The sequence below is a fragment of the Balaenoptera musculus genome, chromosome 1, assembly GCF_009873245.2.
Source record: "Balaenoptera musculus isolate JJ_BM4_2016_0621 chromosome 1, mBalMus1.pri.v3, whole genome shotgun sequence".
Taxonomy (NCBI): domain Eukaryota; kingdom Metazoa; phylum Chordata; class Mammalia; order Artiodactyla; family Balaenopteridae; genus Balaenoptera; species Balaenoptera musculus.
Window position 1 is genome coordinate 129,743,625 of NC_045785.1, and position 22,019 is coordinate 129,765,643.

General features: G+C 38.1%; 1 protein-coding gene across 8 annotated transcripts in view; it reads left to right on the forward strand.

The window, feature by feature from the left end:
* The window catches only part of RABGAP1L (RAB GTPase activating protein 1 like), a 693,841-nt gene that overhangs the window by 32,607 nt on the left and 639,215 nt on the right, over positions 1-22,019 (forward strand). The gene's annotated exons all lie outside the window — the stretch shown is intronic.

Sequence of the window (22,019 nt, forward strand, 5' to 3'; positions counted from 1 at the left end):
CCTTACAAATGAGGCTCTAAAGATAAGCAAGGGCCTGGTGATGCTGGGTCCTACAGATCATTTAAGAAGTCTGGGCTTTATTCTAAGAATAGTACAGCATCAGATTTTGTTCTAGAGAGATTATTTTGGCCTGTGTAGAGTGAATTTGGAGAGAAGTAAGGCTGGACTCAGGAAGACAATTTAGAAAACTACTGCAGTAATCCAGGTAAGTGAACTAGGAGAGGAGTGGACAGATTTAAGAAGTTTTCATGAGACGAAATCATTAGGACTTTGTGATATGTTTGATTTAAGGGTGAAAGAGAAGGAGTCATAATTCTTGGGCAGCTTTACCAAGAGGGATTAAAGGAGGAACAGAGTTTTGGGGGAAGAAAATATGAGTTCAAGGTTTGATGTCTGTGAGGTAAACACTGTAGATGTCTGTAGGCAACTTGAAGAATGGTTATAAAACATGAGAAAGATGTCTGGGTTTGAAATATGCTAATTGAGATTAAGTGGGTAGAGTAGAAGAGACCCAGAATAGAACCCTGAGGAACTGCCTTTTAGAGATGGAAGAGGAACTTATTTAAAAAAAAAAAAAGATTGTTTCAAAAATCTTACATATTTGTATATTTTTCTTATTTGTGCTTATTGTGTTTACTTTGTTTTGTTACATGTCTTTCCTCTATTAGATCATAAGCCCCTTAAGAACAGGTCCGTGTCTCCTTTGTTCACCTCTGTATGCACAGTACTGGCACATAGGATACACTCGACAGATATTTGTGAAATGAATAGTTACAGTTTTCTCTATTATTTTTGTTCATCATTGGAGTCTTTTAGTTGTGTCATTCCTGTCATTTATTTCAGGAATCTCTCTTCTATTGTATGATCAGTTTTTCCTCTTTAAATCAGTATCATATGGGTATGTTTCCTTTTCACTTTTCATTGTGGAAAATTTCAAATTTATAAGAAGAGAAAGCTGTTTACTTAGTATCCACATAACAATCTAAATTGAACAATTCTTATGTTTCTCATTTTTGCTTCATCTCTTTTTTTGGTGTAGCACTGCAAATTACAGAAATTGTTTTATTTTTATCCCTAAATACTTGAATGTATCTCTCAAAAGTAAGAACATTTTCTTACATAACCATAATCACATTCTCACATTATCACACCTAACTAAATTAACAATTTCTTAATATCATCAGAAACCCAGCCCATATTAAAATTTTGCCCTTTGTACCCAAAATGTCTGTGTTAGTTTACTAGGACTGCTATAACAAAATACCACACACTGGGTGGCTTAAACGACAGAAATTAATTTTCTCACAGTTCTGGGGACTGTTAAGTCCAAGATCAAGGTGTTGGAAGGTTTTATTTCTCTTGAGGATCTCTCTCTGGCTTGCAGATGGCTGTCTTCTTTTTGTGTCCTCACATGGTCTTTCCTCTGTGTGTGCACATCCTTGGCATTTCTGTGTGTCCAAATTTCCTTCTTATAAGGGCACCAGTCAGATTGGATTAAGGCTCACCCTAATGGCCTCATTTTAACTTACCTTTTTAAAAGCCCTAACTCCAAATCTGAGGTACTGGGGGTTAGGGCTTCAACATACGAATTTTTTTGGGGCGGGGCACAATTCAGCCCACAACAATGTCTTTTATACTGCCGGTTTGTTCAAAGCAAGATTTACTTAAGGAGTGTGCAATTGCATTTAGTTGTAGATTTCTTATGTACATTTTAATCTACATGCATCTCCCCACTTTTTCCTTTTTCTTCTCATGACTGTTCAGATACCTAGCCAGTTGTCCTGTAAAATGTTTCACGTTTTGAACTTGTCTGATTTAATTCATTGTTTTCTATTTCCTGTAAACTGAAAGCTAGATGTAAAGGTTTAAAACATTTTGGGCACCAGTATTTATAGTTTGTGCTGTGTGTATCATAATGCATTGTATCTAGAGGCACATATTTCATTGTCCTACCCTTAGTGATGCTGATACTGATCACTGGGTAAAGTGGTGACCAAATCTAATTGTTCTATTATAAAGTTTATTTTTTCCCTTATCACCAACAAGTTATCTGTGGCACAGTGCTTTAAGTATCATATAGTTTTGATAATTGCTATTTAGGGTAATGTGCTTGCCTGAATGCCATCAATAAGGGTTGTTATGAATAGTGAACATTTCTCATTTTTGGCTTTTCAGCACTTGAACCCCTTTCCTGTATTTGGCAGACTTCCCCAATTTATGAGGCAGAGCCTTCTTTTCACTAGAAAAGCTGAAAATGTTTGATGCTTTATTCCCAGCCCCCTTTTCGTCTAGAGCATGGATTCCTGGGTTCCATCAATCAAATACCTATCTCCAATTTTGGACTGGAAGCTAGTATTATAAAGATGACACTGGAAAAAATCCATTCCAGTGAGAGTTGGTAGCAGTAGCCACAATCTCATTTAGTTTAAGAAGCAGCAGGGGCAGTGGTTCTAAGTGTGGCATCCACCCAGTGTCTAGACTGTTAGTAGTGTGGGCGGTACAAGCTCTGACATCTGTGCCAGCAGCAGTGGTGGCATCACAGGAAAGGCTGAGGCATGCTTTTGGGCATAGTCTTGGCTGTGTGGCCTTTTATATGTCCAGTTCCTTGCTTTTCTGGAGATATCTTTTTAATAAATTCCATTTGGCTTAGGTAGCTATAATTTATTTTTCTTCTTAATAACTAAGAACTCTTACTGGGAGAAATACTGAAGGGATAATTTAGATCAGAAGTTGGACCCAGTGTCATCTTAGGTCCTCTTTAAATCTGTAGTTATATTTGTCTACCCATTCTTAGTTTTTAAAAGTCACTTTATATTTATATTTATATTCTTGTTTCTTGTTCTTTGAGATATAATTTGTCATCGGTTGTTAAGTTTTAGAAGTATTCATTGCAAAAGCATTCATTTTATGCCCACTGTGAGCGGAGCTGGAGATGCAAGATGAATAATAATCTGCCCTCGAGGAAGATAAATCACATAGAGCTGTTAATCTTGAGAGAGGTTCAGATAAAGTACACTGGCAGCTCAAGTAGGAAGAAATCATTTGCAGTAGGAGGGGTAGGGGATGATGAAAGGGGTACAATTTGAGCTGAGTTTTGAAGGCTTGGTGTAGTGTCTAGTTATAGCCAGATGAGAGAGGAAAGGGGCTTTAAGTAAAGGGAGTAGTATGACCAAAGGTAAGATGTTGAATATGTATATGGGGATATTTGCTCTATTAGAAAATAAAATCGATAATTTAGAATGCTTATTTATTCATTAACAGTAATGGTAATAAATCCATTGCATGTTAACATAAATGACATATTTTAAAACAAAAAGTAACTATTTCTAAAACAAACAATTTAGTGAGAAGACAGCATGGTTTTACATTTCGCAAATCCCTTTATTGTCTGCCTTAGTAGAAGACAGATTCTCATATCTGCTACTGCATTCACCCTATTGTAGTATGTTGTTTGCGTTGAAGTATATGAGGAGAATCTGGCCATTTTCCTTTACCTTTAACCACCACTCATCTTGGGGCGAGGAGAGGGGAGCTGAGAATGTAGGTATTTGAAGGTCTCCTATGCATACTATTTAACCAGAATTAATAAGATAAACAGTGAAGATTTTGTGGAGGAGGTGAGATTTGAGATGAGGCTTGTAGGCACTAGATAAACAGGAGGAAATAGAAAGCTTTATTGTTGGGGCAAAATAGTATAAACAAAGTTATGGAAAATTAAATGTCTCAAGATCCAGAGATTGAAACAGTTGCCTTGAGTTCAAGAGGTAGAACAAAAGTAAAAATGATTGCCACATACTGGGATCTGATAAAGTCTAGAGGATAATTTAAAGACCATGGTACAATTAGTTGGCTGGTAATGATGGGAAGTAATAGTTGCTTGCCATTTATTGAGTGCTTTCTGTGTGTCAGTTACTGATCTAAGTATACTACATGTGTTCATTCATTTAATCTGCAAATAACCCTAGAAAGTTGGTGTTATTATTATTATCATCATCATCATTTTACACATGAGAAACTTGAGGCACAGAGAAATTATGTTACTCACCTGAGATCACACCATCAGTAAGTTGCCGAATTGGGATTTAAACTCAGGCAGCTGGGTTCCAAGGCCTGTGCTTTTATGGAACATACGAAATCGCCTCTTAAATATTAGGAAATAAGATTATATAAGGAGGATGGTACTAGCTTATGAAGGAATCTTAAAACAGAGGAATTTGAATTTGATACAGGAGACTCTCAATAAACGTTTGATTTTTTTAAGTTGAATTGATTTGAAATATTTATTGCAAAAATGTTTATTGAGTGCCAGCTATGTATGTGTCAGCCATTGCAGTGAGGATATAAGGACGAGTGTGGCAGAGCCTGCAGGTTGCCTCTCCACAGCTGCCTGTCCTTTCTTCTGAAGTAATAGCATTTTAGGCTGGGCTCGTGTTCGTCTAATAAAGACTACATCTCCCAGCCCTTCTTGAAAGCTGGAGTGGCTGTATAACTAACTAAGTTCAGACCCTTGGGATGTAAGTAGAAGTATCGTTGTAGCGACTTGTTGGAACTGGGCCTAAGTGATAGGTGGTATATAACCTTTGTTCTCTCTCTTTTTTTTTTTCCTTTTTTCTTTTTTCTTTTGATTTGGTCCTTTCCTCAGTCTTACAGGCTGTGAAATGTCAAAGGGAAAAGTGTTAAAAGGAAGAGAATAGAATCTTTTTGAATGGAAATTCTTATAAAGGATTGCGTAGAAGCCTGCTACAATGGCAGGTGAAGGAGAAAACTATCTGTCATAGGAATTAAAATTTGGTGGGGGCAGTAAGAATACCAAAGATGTGTGGAAAGCTGTTTTTTAGATTAGTAGTGCTCAGTTGGTGAATGTGAATCCGTTGATCCTGGAGCAGCAAACACCCCCCACTCCCAACCTGGCATTCTCAGGAATTTCAAACTCCTAAAGTTGATTGGCCAGAAAGGGCCATGATTATCTATTTGAAATATAAGCAAAGCTTGGGAGGAAAGTGGCAACATGGCTTTCAAGTTACACAAGCAACCCTCTTTTATCTTCTTGCTTTTAACCCCATGATGCTATTATTTTTATTTCTTTTAAATTTTTGAATAGACAATTTTCCAGAGAAGTTTTAGGTTCATAGCAAAATTGAACAGAAAGTACAGTTTCCATATACCCCCGCCCCACCCTTCATGGACAGCTTCCCCCACTATCAACATCAGACATCAAAGTGGTACATTTGTTACAATTGCTGAACTTACATTGATACATAGTAATCACCAAAGTCCATAGTGTACATTGGAATCCACTCTTAGTTTTGTACCTTTTATGAGTGTGGATGTATAACAACATGTATCCACCACTGTAGTATCATACAAAATAGTTTAACTGCCCTAAGAATCCTACATGCTCTGCCTTTTCATCCTTCCCTCCCCCGGACCCCTGGCAACCACTGATCTTTCTTCTGCCTCCATAATTTTGCATTTTCTAGAATGTTGACGTAGTTGGAGTCATATAGTATGTAGCCTTTTCAGATTGGCTTCTTTCATTTAGTATTATGAATTTGAAGTACTTCCATGTGTTTTCATTTCTTGATAGCTCATTTCTTTTTAGCACTGAATAATAGTCCACTGTCTGGATTATTTATTTATTTATTTATTTATTTATTATAATTAGTGTATAATTGCTTTACAATGTTGTGATAGTTTCTGCTGTACAAAGAAGTGAATCAGCTATATGTATACATATATTTATTATTTATCCATTCACCTACTGAAGGACATCTTGGTTGCTTCCACATTTCTGTAATTATGAATAAAGCTGTTGTAAACATACATGTGCAGGTTTTGTGTGGACATAATTTTTCATCTCCTTTGAGTAAATAACAAGGAGTGTGATCACCAGATCATATGGTTAAGAGCATGTTTAGTTTTGTGAGAAACCACCAAATTGTCTTCCAAAGTGGCCGTATCATTTTGCATTCCTGCCAGAAGTGACTGAGAATTCCTGTTCCTCCACGTTTTTGTCAGCAGTTGGTGTTGTCAGTATTCTGGATTTTAGTCATTCTACTAGGTGTGTAGTGGTATCCCATTGTTGTTTTAATTTGCATTTCCCTGGTGATTTATGATGTGGAGCATCTTTTCATATACTTATTTGCTATCTGTATATCTTCTTTGATGAGGTATGTGTTTAGATCTTTTGCCCATTTTAAAAATTGGGTTGTTCATTTCCCTAATCATGCTATTATTTTGATACCTTTTTCTAAGTCCCTTAGAATCAGATTGACTGTTAGAATCCTGTCTCCATCATTTAATAACTGTGACTTTGTGAAAGTTAAATAAGCTCTTTGTGCCTCAGGTTCCTTCTTGGTAAAAGAAGGGTTAATAATGTGTGGTGGTTAAATGAATTGATACATATAAAGGGCTTGGATTAGGGCCTGACCTGTAGTAAGTACTTAATAAATGTTAGTACATGGTATTTATTATTCCATCATTTCATATAGTCATCATCAATTGCTGCTTTTTACTGAATTCCCTCTAGAAGGCTTCTGCTAAACTTAGTCACACTAATTTGTGTATGATATTTAGGGATATTTATATTTTCAGTCTTTATTGAATTTTAAAAATCACATTGGTACCACATGAGCATATTCTCTTGGTAAAATATTCAATAAATACACAAGTATATCTAGTTAAAAATGAAAGTTCCCCTGCATGTAACACCCCCTCCCCCTACTTCCTCTTCTCTTTACAGATGTTAAGTACTGTTAACAGTTAATAGTAGGTTGAGGCTGAGCAGATAGGCCTGAGATGTTCCATATCAAAACTATTTTAAAATCTGAAGTCTCCTGGCAGCTGTTCTCATCTAGAGTCTCTTTTAGTAGAGAAGTTTCACGAAGCTCTGCAGTGTTAATCTCTTGTACTCTCCTCAGGACTTCTTTATCGGTCAGATTCCCAGACTAAGACCTACTGCTCTTTAACTACTTCTTCAGTTTGTGGTAGTCAAGGTATTTAGTTTTTGATTTTAGCACTTGTATGCTAAGAATGTCCACCTTATTTAAGAAGATGCTCAGCTTAAGTGGTGTGGAAGGTGATCCCATAGGTCACTCAAGGTTGGGGTGGAGTTGTGCTGGCAACCCTAACCTGCCCGTATTGACGTTTTCTGCATAGGGCATTGATTCTTGACTTCTTAGGCTTTGTGGGCTCCCCTGAAACGTGACTGTAGGGATAGGAGGGATCTATCAGTGCTCTCTGCCATCCTCCTGTTTCTGATAACAGGATCTGGGAAATGTAAGGAGACCTGGAGATGCCTTACAACCTTTCAGCTCTAACTCAGAGCCTACTGGGTAGGTACTGTTCAATAAGTAAGGCGACCTGGAGATGCCTTACAACCTTTCAGCTCTAACTCAGAGCCTACTGGGTAGGTACTGTTCAGTAAGTAAGGATCCCAGTTGAGATGCAGAAAATTGTATGCAGCTTGCTTTGAGAACGATAGAGCTAAAGTACTTTGAAGGGTAATTTAAAATTTTATTTCTCTTAGGTTTTACTTATAATTGAAATTATTTTTTTATTTTATTTAAAGAAATGTAAAATCATACGTTCAAATAATTATTTCTTGAAAATTTCCACCTTTACATTAAAATCCTGGGTAGTATATAATAATCATTGTAACATATTTAAAAGAAGAGTACAGGTAAAAAGTGAAATCTCCTTCTCCTTATACATTTTTTACTAATTCACACATTTAAAAAAAAGAAATGAGCTTACAATAGACTTAGTATATTTTGGATATCTTTCTGTGACAATTCTGTGGCAGCATAATAACACATAATTTTTTGAACTTTTTCCTTATTGTTAGATGTTTAGAGTCCCCCCTCCCCTGAAAGCAAATCTAATGTGAGTGTTCTCGTTATTGTATTTTCATATATTGGTGGGTATTTATATGGGACACATTTTTGCAGGTGGATCACTGGATCATTGTGTACCTTTACTTTAAAATTTGGTTAAAATTTTTAAAATTCTAGTAGAGTTAAATGTCAACTTCTAGATTTTTTGGGGGATCACTAATGCTCAAACTTGTTTTGTTAGAGATGAAAAATGTTTCAATGAACAATGAAAGATGTTTATCAAATAGAATATTGTAGGTAGAAACTCCCAAGGAAATTTCTACATAGTTGAGTTTCAGGTAGATGAAGATGTAAGGATAGTTAATCTCACAAAATAATGGCTAATACTCACGTTTTCATTTTAATTAAAAATTAAGTGGAAATAATTTCTGAAAGACTTGGTGATATTTTGGTAAGCAGCTACATCATTTTAAGCTGCTTCCTAGTGAGGAATGTAATATAATGTTCTGATTTAAAAAATAATGAATGCACATGGTTAAAATTTACACAGTTTCAGAATGTCTGTATCTTCTGCATAGAGCCCTGCTCCCATTCCACCCCAGCCTGCAGAAGAACTACTCAGCTTAGTTATTCAGAGGGTGGTTTCCCAGTTTGTCATTACATATCCATGTACTTTTTTTGTCTTTTTTCTTTTTTTTTAATTTATTTATTTTTATTTTTGGCTGCATTGGGTCTTCGTTGGTGCTCGCGGGCTTTCTCTAGTTGCGGCGAGCGGGAACTACTCTTTGTTGTGGTGCGTGGGCTCTAGGCGCACAGGCTTCAGTAGTTGTGGCACGTGGGCTCAGTAGATGTGGCTCACGGGCTCTAGAGCACAGGCTCAGTAGTTGTGGCACACGGGCTTAGTTGCTCTGCAGCATGTGGAATCTTCCTGGACCAGGGCTCGAATCCATGTCTCCTGCATTCTCAGGCGGATTCCCAGTGACTGTGCCACCAGGAAAGCCCCTCTTTTTTCTTGAGGTATAGTTGATTTATGATATTAAAACCAGATGTACAACATAGTGATTCACAATTTTTAAAGGTTCTGCTCCATTTATAGTTATTATAAAATATTGGCTATATTCCCTGTGCTGTGCAATATATCCTTGTACCTTATTTATTTTATACATAGTAGTTTGTACTTCTTAATCCCCTACCCCTATCTTGTCTCTCTCCTCTTCCCTTCCACTATTGGTAAGCACTGGTTTGTTCCCTGTATCTGTGAGTCTGTTTTTTTTTGTATATTCACTAATTTGTTTTATTCTTTAGATTCCACTTATAAGGGGTATCATACAGTGTTTGTCTTTCTCTGTCTGACTTATTTCACTTAGCATAATGCTCTCCAAGTCCATCCATGTTGCTGCAAATGGTAAAATTTCGTTCTTTTTCATGGCTGAGTAGTAGTTACCACATCTTTATCCATTCATCCTTAGGATTGGACCCTTAGGTTGTTTCCATATCTTGGCAATTGTAAATGATGCTGCTGTGAACATAGGGGTGCATGTATCTTTTCGAATTAGTGGTTTTTTTTGTTTTTTTTTTAACATCTTTATTGGAGTATAATTGCTTTACAATGGGGTGTTAGTTTCTGCATTATAACAAAGTGAATCAGCTATACATATACATATATTCCCCATACCTCTTCCCTCTTGCGTCTCCCTCCCTCCCACCCTCCCTATTCCACCCCTCTAGGTGGTCACAAAGCACCGAGCCGATCTCCCGTGCTATGCAGCTGCTTCCCGCTAGCTATTGGTTTTACATTTGGTAGTGTATATATGTCCATGCCACTCTCTCACGTCGTCCCAGTGTTTTTTTTTTTTTTTCCGGATGTATGCCCAGGAATGGAATTTCTGGGTCATATGGTAGTTCTATTTTTAGTTTTCTGAGGAACCTCCATATTCTTTTCCACAGTGGCTGCACCAATTTACATTCCCACCAACAGTGTAGGAGGGTTCCCTTTTCTCCACATCTCACATTTGTTATTTATGGTCTTTTTGCATATCCATGTACTTTTATTCTTCTTGTATTTAACCATTTTACTGCTCACTTGTATCTCTGCTAATGTGAACATATAAAGGGAAAGGGAAGATTGTGATCATGTCTGGTAGATGATGGGTTAATTGAAAAAGTTGTTTAAAGTAGGGAATCGTGAAAACATAACACAAATACACCTTTTAACATGTTAACTTGAAATCTATGTGTACCTTTATTTTCCAAGCTTTTGCTGTAGGGCCAAGGCCTTCTGGCATTCTGTACATTGGTCTTTCTTGCATACACCTCACCTATAATGCTTCATTTTAGATTTTTTAGTGCACTTAGAATAACACCTTAATTCTTTTTTTTTTGTTTTTTTTTTAAAGATTTATTTTATTGATTGAATGACTGATTGATTGCTATGTTGGGTCTTCGTTTCTGTGCTAGGGCTTTCTCTAGTTGTGGCAAGTGGGGGCCACTCTTCATCGCGGTGCGCGGGCCTCTCACTATCGTGGCCTCTCTTGCTGCGGAGCACAGGCTCCAGACGCGCAGGCTCAGTAGCTGTGGCTCACGGGCCCAGCCGCTCCGCGGCATGTGGGATCTTCCCAGACCAGGGCTCAAACCCATGTCCCCTGCATTAGCAGGCAGATTCTCAACCACCGTGCCACCAGGGAAGCCCAATTCTTTTGTTTTTTAACATCTTTATTGGAGTATAATTGCTTTACAATGGTGTATTAGTTTCTGCTTTATAACAAAGTGAATCAGCTATACATATACATATATCCCCATATCTCCTCCCTCTTGCCTCTCCCTCCCACCCTCCCTATCCCACCCCTCTGATGGTCACAGAGCATTGAGCTGATCTCTCTGTGCTATGTGGCTGCTTCCCACTAGCTATCTATTTTACATTTGGTAGTGTATATATGTCCATGCCACTCTCTCACTTCGTCCCAGCTTACCCTTCGCCCTCCTCGTGTCCTCAAGTAAATTCTCTATGTCTGTGTCTTTATTCCTGTCCTGCCCCGAGGTTCTTCAGAACCATTTTTTTTTTTTTTTTTAGATTCCATATATATGTGTTAGCATACGGTATTTGTTTTTCTCTTTCTGACTTACTTCACTCTGTATGACAGTCTCTAGGTCCATCCACCTCGCTACAAATAACTCAATTTTGTTTCTTTTTACGGCTGAGTAATATTCCATTGTATATATGTGCCACATTTTCTTTATCCATTCATCTGTCAGTGGACACTTAGGTTGCTTCCAAGTCCTGGCGATTGTAAATAGAGCTGCAGTGAACATTGTGGTACATGACTCTTTTTGAATTATGGTTTTCTCAGGGTATATGCCCAGTAGTGGGATTGCTGGGTCGTATGGTAGTTCTATTTTTAGTTTTTTAAGGAACCTCCATACTGTTCTTCATAGTGGCTGTATCAATTTACATTCCCACTAACAGTGTAGGAGGGTTCCCTTTTCTCCACACCCTCTCCAGCATTTATAGTTTGTAGACTTTTTGATGATGGCCATTCTGACTGGTGTGAGGTGATAACTCATTTTGGTTTTGACTTGCATTTCTCTAATGATTAGTAATGTTGAGCATCCTTTCATGTGTTTGTTGGCAGTCTGTATTATCTTCTTTGGAGAAATGTCTATTTAGGTCTTCTGCCCATTTTTGGATTGGGTTGTTTGTTTTTTTGATATTGAGCTGCATGAGCTGCTTGTATATTTTGGAGATTAATCCTTTGTCAGTTGCTTCATTCGCAAATATTTTCTCCCATTCTGAGGGTTGTCTTTTCGTCTTGTTTATGGTTTCCTTTGCTGTGCAGAGCTTTTAAGTTTCCTTAGGTCCCATTTGTTTATTCTTGTTTTTATTTCCATTTCTCTAGGAGGTGGATCAAGAAGGATCTTGCTGTGATTTATGTTATAGAGTTCTGCCTGTGTTTTCCTCTAAGAGATTTATAGTGTCTGGCCACACATTTCAGTCTTTAATCCATTTGGAGTTTATTTTTGTGTATGATGTGAGGGAGTGTTCTAATTTCATACTTTTACATGTAGCTGTCCAGTTTTCCCAGCACCACTTATTGAAGAGGCTGTCTTTTCTCCATTGTATATTCTTGTCTCCTTTATCAAAAATAAGGTGACCATATGTACGTGAGTTTATCTCTGGGCTTTCTATCCTGTTCCATTAATCTATATTTCTGTTTCTGTGCCAGTACCGTACTGTTTTGATTACTGTAGCTTTGTAGTATTGTCTGAAGTCAGGGAGCCTGATTCCTCCAGCTCCATGTTTCTTTCTCAAGATTGCTTGGGCTATTTGGGATCTTTTGTATTTCCATACAAATTGTGAAATTTTTTGTTCTAGTTCTGTGAAAAATGCCATTGTTAGTTTGATAGGGATTGCGTTGAATCTGTAGATTGCTTTGGGTAGTATAGTCATTTTCACAATGTTGATTCTTCCAATCCAAGAACATGGTGTATCTCTCCATCTCTTTGTATCATCTTTAATTTCTTTCATCAGTGTCTTATAGTTTTCTGCATATAGGTCTTTTGTCTCCTTTGATAGGTTTATTCCTAGGTATTTTATTCTTTTTGTTGCAGTGGTAAATGGGAGTGTTTCCTTAATTTCTCTTTCAGATTTTTCATCATTAGTGTATAGGAATGCAAGAGATTTCTGTGCATTAATTTTGTATCCTGCTACTTTACCAAATTCATTGATTAGCTCTAGTAGTTTTCTGGAAGCATCTTTAGGATTCCCTACGTATAGTATGATGTCATCTGCAAACAGTGACAGTTTTACTTCTTTTCTGATTTGGATTCCTTTTATTTCTTTTTCTTCTCTGATTGCTGTGGCTAAAACTTCCATAACTATGTTGAATAATAGTGGTGAGAGTGGACAACCTTGTCTTGTTCCTGATCTTAGAGGAAATGGTTTCAGTTTTTCACCACTGAGAACGATGTTGGCTGTGCGTTTGTCATATATGGCCTTTATTATGTTGAGGTAAGGTCCCTCTCTGCCCACTTTCTGGAGGGTTTTTATCATAAATGGGTGTTGAATTTTGTCAAAAGCTTTTTCTGCATCTATTGAGATGATCATGTGGTTTTTCTCCTTCAGTTTGTTAATATGTTTTATGACATTGATTGATTTGCATATATTGAAGAATCCTTACATTCCTGGGATAAACCCCACTTGATCATGGTGTATGATCCTTTTAATGTGGTGTTGGATTCTGTTTGCTAGTATTTTGTTGAGGATTTTTGCATCTATGTTCATCAGAGATATTGGCCTGTAATTTTCTTTTTTTGTCTGGTTTTGGTATCAGTGTGATGGTGGCCTTGTAGAATGAGTTTGGGAGTGTTCTTCCCTCTGCTATATTTTAGAAGAGTTTGAGAAGGATAGTTGTAAGCTCTTCCGTAAATGTTTGATAGAATTTGCCTGTGAAGCCATCTGGTCCTGGGCTTTTGTTTTTTGGAAGATTTATAATCACAGTCTCCCCTTAGTGCTTGTGATTGGTGTGTTTATATTTTCTCTTTCTTCCTGGTTCAGTCTCGTAAGGTTGTGCTTTTCTAAGAATTTGTCATTTCTTCCAGGTTGTCCATTTTATTAGCATATAGTTGCTTGTAGTAATCTCTCATGAACCTTTGTATTTCTGCAGTGTCAGTTGTTACTTCTCCTTTTTCATTTCTAATTCTATTGGTTTGAGTGTTCTCCCTTTTTTTCTTGATGAGTCTGGCTAATGGTTTATCAATTTTGTTTATCTTCTCAAAGAACCAGCTTTTAGTTTTATTGATCTTTACTATTGTTTCCTTCATTTCTTTTTCATTTATTTCTGATCTGATCTTTATGATTTCTTTCCTTCTGCTAACTTTGGGTTTTTTTGTTCTTCTTTCTCTAATTACTTTAGGTGTAAGTTTAGGTTGTTTACTTGAGGTGTTTCTTGTTTCTTGAAGTAGGAATGTATAGCTATAAACTTCCCTCTTAGGACTGCTTTTGCCGCATCCCATAGGTTTTGGGTCGTCGTGTTTTCATTGTCATTTGTTTCTAGGTATTTTTTGATTTCCTCAGTGATCTCTTGGTTATTTAGTAGTGTATTGTTTAGCCTCCATGTGTTAGTATGTTTTACAGATTTTTTCCTGTAATTGATATCTAGTCTCATAGCACTGTGGTTGGAAAAGGTACTTGATACGATTTCAATTTTCTTAAATTTACCAAGGCTTGATTTGTGGCCCAAGATATGATCTGTCCTGGAGAGTGTTCCATGAGCACTTGAGAAGAAAGTGTATTCTGTTGTTTTTGGATGGAATGTCCTATAAATATCAATTAAGTTCATCTTGTTTAATGTATCATTTAAAGCTTGTGTTTCCTTATTTATTTTCATTTTGGATGATCTGTCCATTGGTACAGTGGGGTGTTAAAGTCCCCTACTATGATTGTGTTCCTGTCGATTTCCCCTTTTATGGCTGTTAGCATTTGCCTTATGTATTGAGGTGCTTCTATGTTGGGTGCATAAATATTTACAATTGTTGTATCTTCTTCTTGGATTGATCTATTGATTATTATGTAGTGTCCTTCTTTGTCTCTTTTAATAGTTTTTATTATAAAGTCTATTTTGTCTGATATGAGAATTGCTACTCCAGCTTTCTTTTGATTTCCATTTGCGTGGAATATCTTTTTCCATCCCCTCACTTTCAGTCTTTACGTGTCCCTAGGTCTGAAATGGATCTCTTGTAGACAGCATATATACGGGTCTTGTTTTTGTACCCATTCAGCCAGTCTGTGTCTTTTGGTTGGAGCATTTAATCCATTTACATTTAAGGTAGTTATCGATATGTATGTTCCTATTACCATTTTCTTAATTGCTTTGGGTTTGTTATTGTAGGTCTTTTCCTTCTCTTGTGTTTCCTACCTAGAGAAGTTCCTTTAGCATTTGTTGTAAAGCTGGTTTGGTGTTGTGAATTCTTTTAGCTTTTGCTTGTCTGTAAGGGTTTTAATTTCTCTGTCGAGTCTGAATGAGATCCTTACTGGGTAGAGTAATCTTGGTTGTAGGTTTTTCTCTTTCATCACTTTAAGTATGTCCTGCCACTCCTTTCTGACTTGCAGAGTTTCTGCTGAAAGATCAGCTGTTAACCTTATGGGAATTCCCTTGTATGTTATTTGTTGTTTTTCCCTTGCTACTTTTAATATTTTTTTCTTTGTATTTAAGTTTTGATAGCTTGATTAAGATGTGTCTTGGCGTGTTTCTCCTTGGATTTATCCTGTATGGGAATCTCTGTGCTTCCTAGGCTTGATTGACTATTTCCTTTCCCGTATTTGGGAAGTTTTCAACTATAATCTCTTCAAATATTTTCTCAGTCCCTTTCTTTTTCTCTTCTTCTTCTGGGACCCCTGTAATTCAAATGTTGGTGCGTTTAATGTTGTCCCAGAGGTCTCTGAGACTGTCCTCAATTCTTTTTTCTTTATTCTGCTCTGCGGTAGTTCTTTCCACTATTTTGTCTTTCAGGTCACTTACCCATTCTTCTGCCTCAGTTATTCTGCTATTGATTCCTTCTAGAGAATTTTTAATTTCATTTATTGTGTTGTTCATCATTGTTTGTTTGCTGTTTAGTTCTTCTAGGTCCTTGTTAAATGTTTCTTGCATTTTCTCCATTCTATTTCCAAGATTTTGGATCATCTTTACTATCATTACTCTGAATTCTTTTTCGAGTAGACTGCCTACTTCCTCTTCATTTGTTTGGGCTGGTGGGTTTTCGCTTTGCTCCTTCACCTGCTGTGTGTTTCTCTGTCTCCTCATTTTGCTTAACTTACTGTGTTTGGGCTCTCTTTTTTGCAGGCTGCAGTTTCATAGTTCCCATTGTTTTTGGTGTCTGCCCCCAGTGGGTAAGGTTGGTTCAGTGTGTTGTGTAGGCTTCCTGGTGGAGGGGACTGGTACCTGTGTTCTGGTGGATGAGGCTGGATCTTGTCTTTCTGGTGGCCAGGACCACTTCTGGTGGTGTGTTTTGGGGTGTCTGTGACCTTATTATGATTTTAGGCAGCCTCTCTGCTAATAGGTGGGGTTGTGTTCCTGTCTTGCTAGTTGTTTGGCATGGGGATTCCAGCACTGGAGCTTGCTGGCCATTGGGTGGAGCTGGTACTTAGAGCTGAGATGGAGATCTCTGGGAGAGCTTTCACCATTTGATAGTACGTGGAGCCAGGATGTCTCTGGTGGACCAGTGTCCTGAACTCGGCTCTCCCACCTTAGAGGCACCGGTCTGACACCCAGCTGGAGCACTTAGGCCCTGTCAACCACACAGCTCAGAAGAAAAGGGAGAAAAAAAGAAAGAAAGAAAAATAAAATAAAGTTATTAAAATAAAAAATTTAAAAAATATTAAAAGTAAAAAAATTTAAAAGTAATAAAAAAGAAAGAAAGAAAGAAAGAGGAGAGCAACCAAACCAAAAAACAAATCCACCAATGATAGCAAGCACTAAAAAGTATACTAAAGGAGAAAAAAAAAAAAAAAAAAAAAAACAAGAAATGGACAGACAGAACCCTAGGACAAATGGTGAAAGCAAAGCTATACAGACAAAATCACCAAAGAAGCATACACATACACAGTCACGAGAAGAGAAAAGGTAAAAAAAAAGATATATCTATATATATTAAAAAAAAGGAAGAGACCAACCAAATCAATAAACAAATCTACCAATGATAGTAAACTCTAAATGCTAAACTATGTTAAACATAAAACCAGAAACAAATTAGATGCAGAAAGCAAACCCCAAGTCTACAGTTGCTCCCAAGGTCCACCGCCTCAATTTTGGGGTGATTCGTTGTCTATTCAGGTATTCCAGAGATGCAGGGTACATCAAGTTGATTGTGGAGATTTAATCCACTGCTCCTGAGGCTGCTGGGAAAATTTCCCTTTCTCTTCTTTGTTTGCACAGCTCCTGGGTTTCAGCTTTGGATTGGCCCTGCCTCTGTGTGTAGGTCGCCTTGGGGTGTCTGTTCTTTGCCCAGACAGGATGGGGTTAAAGTAGCAGCTGATTAGGGGGCTCTGGCTCACTCAGTCTAGGGGAGGGGGGGTACGGAATGTGGGGCGAGCCTGCGGTGGCAGAGGCGGGTATGACGTTGCAACAGCCTGAGGTGCGCCGTGTGTTCTCCCGTGGAAGTTGTCCCTGGATCACGGGACCCTGGCAGTGGCGGGCTTCACAGGCTCCTGGGAGGGCAGGTGTCAATAGTGACCTGTGCTTGCACACAGGCTTCTTGGTGGCTGCAGCAGCAGCCTTAGTGTTTCATGCCCATCTCTGGTGTCTGCGCTGGTAGCCGCGGCTCGCGCCCATCTCTGGAGCTCGTTTAGGCGGTGCTCTGAATCCCCTCTCCTTGCGCACCCCGAAACAATGGTCTGTTGCCTCTTAGGCAGGTCCAGACTTTTTCCCACACTCCCTCCCGGCTAGCTGTGGCGCACGAGCCCCCTTCAGGCTGTGTTCACGCAGCCAACCCCAGTCCTCTCCCTGGGATCTGACCTCCGAAGCCCGAGCCTCAGCTCCCAGCCCTGCCCTGCCCCGGCGGTTGAGCAGACAAGCCTCTTGGGCTGGTGAGTGCTGGTCGGCACCGATCCTCTGTGCGGGAAGCTCTCCGCTTTGCCCTCTGCACCCCTGTTGCTGTGCTCTCCTCTGTGGCTCTGAAGCTTCCCCCCCCACCGCCCCCCCGTCTCCACCAGTGAAGGGCCTTCCTAGTGTGTGAAACTTTTCCTCCTTCACAGCTCCCTCCCAGATGTGCAGGTCCCGTCCCTATTCTTTTGTCTGTTTTTCCTTCTTTCTTTTGCCCTACCCAGGTACGTGGGGAGTTTCTTGCCTTTTGGGAAGTCTGATGTCTTCTGCCAGCATTCAGTAGGTGTTCTGTAGGAGTTGTTCCACATGTAGATATATTTCTGATGCATTTGTGGGGAGGAAGGTGATCTCCATGTCTTACTCCTTCGCCATCTTGAAGGTCTCCCAACACCTTAAATCTTTAAATGTGGTACAGAACTGTGTACAGTCTTGCCCCTTGCCAGTTTCTAAGGAATCAACTCTTCCTCTGGTTTTCTGTGATCAAGTTATGCCGACTTTTCAATTTCTGAAACTTGCCCTAGGGCTTTTCCACATGTTGTTCCCATAACCTGAAATGATCTTTTCTTCAAATCTTTGAATGGAGAATCTTATCTCAAATGCCCTATTCTTCGAGAGGCATCCTTAATATTCCCTTAATACTCCAGTGTAAAGCAGGATTACCCCCATGCCCCACACCTACTAATATCACCTTATTGTTTTCCTTCATTCTACTTGCCACATTTGATAAGTATATATTAGTATGTTTGTTGAATTTTTGCCTTTTCATAAGACTGAAGGTGGTATGAAGGCAAGGGTCGTATCTGTTAGGTTTATCACGTTATAATAGCCTGTGCTTAGAGCAGTGCCTGCATAAAATAAACTTAAATATTTGTTGACTTAATTAATCAAATGTTTATTTTTTATTTTTTTATTTTTTAAAATGTTTATTTATTTATTTATTTATGGCTGTGTTGGGTCTTTGTTTCTGTGCAAGGGCTTTCTCTAGTTGTGGCAAGTGGGGGCCACTCTTCATCGTGGTGCGTGGGCCTCTCACCACCGCAGCCTCACTTGTTGCGGAGCACAGGCTCCAGACGCGCAGGCTCAGTAACTGTGGCTTACGGGCCCAGCTGCTCTGCGGCATGTGGGATCTTCCCAGACCAGGGCTTGAACCCGTGTCCCCTGCATTGGCAGGCAGGTTCTCAACCACTGCACCACCAGGGAAGCCCTCAAATGTTTATTAATTGCATATGTGTCAGGTACTGTGGGGGCATTAATTAATAAAATACCACTTAGTCACCTTATTGGTAGCCTATAGTATATTTTTAAATGGAAATGTGTACATTCAAGTATGCATCATGTTTAATAAAATATAGGACCTTAAAATTTTTCAGATGATAATATTAGAGAGAATATGCAAATTTTATACTAAAATAAATAGAACCCTTTTTAAAACATGGGAGAAAATGTTGCTTATCCTTTGAAAAGTAATCATTTTTTATTGACACTGTCTTGAGAATTCTGATCATCTTGTGGAAAGCTTTGAAAAGCTGGGAAGATTATAAACATTGTAGCCTTTTCTCCCCCTGAAGTAATTAAGATTTTCTTTGTGACTCTGCATAATGTAGTTGTATTTGCCCTCTGGAGAACCAAATAGGTTTAAAGTATAGAACTAGAAGTAGAGCATGGATCATTAAAGCTAAACTAACACACTGCAATTCTGATTTGTTGTCTCTTAAGATCTATTGTCCTTAATAAGGTGTACTGGGATAAACAGAATGACAGGCATCATTTGTAAAGGTTTTTAATCATAGTTTTGTTTTTGAATGACCAGAAATTCTTAGATTTGAAAGGGTATGCTTCATACAAGAGAACTGTGTGCAGTAAATGTTCAGCTTTTGTCTTTATATTAAGTTTATGGAATGTGGTTTCTTGACTCTGGGTGAGTGAATTAGCCGTTCAAATCCCATTATAGTTGTAAAGTGGATTTGGGTTTGGTATTTGTATGGGTTGTCTAATGTAATTAACATATTAACATTTTTTCCATGTTGACATGGTCTAGCTAGGGAGAAATTATTTTCGTCTTTGAAATGTGTAAGTTTAACCCATTCGTTCATTCATTCATTCAACAAGTGTGATATTGTCAGGTGGTGTACTATGTTCTTGACATTTTCCTAGGAGCTGGAAATAAAAGATGAATAGATGTATAGTTGCTGTCTGGGAGGAATTAGTTGTAATTGATGAGATAGACACATAAATAATTATGTGGTATGATAAATGCTAAAGTAGGAATATAAATTAATGTAGAATGTTGTAGAAGCACTGTAGAGGGAGTGATCTACTCTTTCTGGAAGGGTTGGAGAAATTTTCAGATTTGTTAGCCAGAAAAATCCAACTGTTGGGATTTTACCCTCCCAAATTTGTATAAAATAGGGCTTCTTAAGCTACCTGCAAAGAACGTCAAAGGCAGAGGAGAGTAAGTTGGAAGTTTAGAATATGCCTCTGAGCAGCTTGAAAATTTCTTAAATCTCTGTTTTATCTTAAGAATTCATGTGAATGTTATATTCTGTTGTATACTGATTATGTAAATATAGTAATATTTTACTGCCAGAAAAGAAAAAAACAATTCCTGCTGGTTTATTAATTTTGGAAAACGGGGGTGAATGAAGAAAGCTGACACTGCGTTTGAGACACCTTCATTGTCTTGGTGTATCCCCAGCATGTCTCAGTTTGTGCCTGGGGGTATATGTATACTGGTTGAGAAAAAACAGATTGATCAGTCAAATCATGGAACATTGCATTCTTCTTCCTCCTTTCCCTCCCACATTCCTGTTGCTTTCTTTCTCCTTTTCTTTACTCTGGTCTTGTAATTGCTTGGTATGCCATGATCATTTTGCTTACTGCCCTGCAGGTCTTTATGAGCCAGTGAATAGTGAACAATACTACAAGATGTTTGGGGCATAAGCAGGGATGTTCCTGGAATAGCAGAGAAAAGCCAAGTCAGGAGCATTCAATATACAAGGAAAGGATCAGATTTGGCGCATCAAAGTTAGCAAAAGTCTAGGAAGGCGAGTATATTAATAAAGGGAAAGAAGATGGGCCAGACTATAAAGTTTGTGTTTAGAATGTAGGACTGAGTGCATTGATAAAAGCCCAATTTCATAGCAGCAACAAAGCTAGTGGTGTCGACTTACTTTTTTCCAAAGTGGTCAGAGTTTTGGACCAAATGGTCTGAATATTTCATAGATTGAGTAGTGCATATTCAAAAATAGATTATCTTTGAAACTTTGTAGTTAAACATCAAAAGGAATTATGTTACTACTGGCTATTTTGTAGATGATAATACTCCTCCCTGTGGATCTCTTGATGTTGTTAGTGTGTTTCATTAATGACAGCTGCTTGATCTCTAACCTCCTCTATTTCTCTAACTCTGCTGTACATGTCAGTTGGAGTTTCAGAAGGGTCTGATGAAGTCACTTCTCCACCTTTCCAGGTTCTTAACTCATTGAGAACAGAAAAAAGGAGCCAAATGTGGGACAAAATACAAGTGTTGAGCTTTAGTACTAGTAAGGATGGGTTGGGAAATGTAGTAAGGATTCCAGTATTGCATTCTTCCTAGCAAGAAGGGAAAGCCCCCCCACAGAAGTAAGAGAACAGAAGAGTAGGGTTTTTTTGTTTTTGTTTTTTCAGTGCAGTGAAAACCTGCCACAGCCGGAGTTCATTCAGATGGAAACTTTGGTCAGGGAAGTAGGCAGGCGTGTTTTCAGCCATTTAACCTGGTCCCTTCCCTGATCACCGCCAGGCACCCAACCAGTGGGCAGTCCTTGTAGGAAACAGACTGCTGTAAAGTGAGATTGATTTGGTTGCTCTGACTCTGGACTCTGTATTTAATTAGCTGTATTAACTAGAACAAATTATTTAATCTTTTGAATGTATTCCTTCATTTGTAAGGTGAGAATACAGTTAGTTCAGTGATTGTTGTGAATGTAAATAACAAAAAGATAACTAAAATACCCAATACTGTTTGGTTCATAGTAAGCATTTAGTAAATAATAGTAATAAAATAACTGTTATTTATTCTCAACAAACTAGACCTTGAATGTTTAAATCTTTAAAAATGACAACTGCCACATTAAACACATAGTATGTGATACTTGTTACATTCTAAATTGTATTATTAATAGAAAACATGTATGCCTTCAAATTAATATTGCTTCTTTGACCTATTCATTTCATGAAAGCAAAGGCTACAGTTGTTTTTATGCTGATGTGCCCTTATATTGCAAACTTGACTGTATGAAGATTATACAGACCACCAGGTATAAGTTTTCATTTTCTTGTCAGAATGAAATCTCAATAATATTCTCCACATTTTTGGGGAAGGGAGCATATGGGTCAACCATGCATTAGTGAACACCTCTTTATCTTAACTGTCTTGTGTCATTTGAAATAGGAGCTTTAATTTGTTTGAGCCAACATGTTGATATTTTGAAAGAAAGGTATTATTTATATCAGTGTGTGGCAACACATCCCAAAAGCACTGACCTGCTTTAAACTTTATGTGAATGCCTTGCACATAATTATTGTCTACTAAATATTTCTTGACTGGCCTCTT